Source organism: Penaeus monodon, chromosome 27, assembly GCF_015228065.2.
Source record: "Penaeus monodon isolate SGIC_2016 chromosome 27, NSTDA_Pmon_1, whole genome shotgun sequence".
NCBI classification, from domain to species: Eukaryota; Metazoa; Arthropoda; class Malacostraca; order Decapoda; family Penaeidae; genus Penaeus; species Penaeus monodon.
The window spans coordinates 19304822-19305143 of NC_051412.1; positions in this window are offsets into that span (position 1 = coordinate 19304822).

Genomic DNA, 322 nt, shown 5'->3' on the forward strand with positions numbered 1-322 from the left:
AGGGGTTGACCTCTGATGGCTTGTCTGGTGCTCGCAGTGAGCTCGGAGTGGGTCAAGGCAGGTCTAAAGGCGGCACTTGAGGACTCGTCTCTCTGACCCACATAAACATCTGAGTGTATTTTTCCGCCAGCTATGAGTGCCGCTTTCCCCTTTATTCAGATAACAGCTGGGAAGAGAATAAAAGGAGGGTGAATGAAAACATTATTGATCATAATATTCAGATACATTCTATTTAGGCTTGGAGTAGCTGGGTAATATAACATTTTAATCTCATACTGTGGAAATACATATTGTATGAGGTGGACTTAGATTACATGCACAG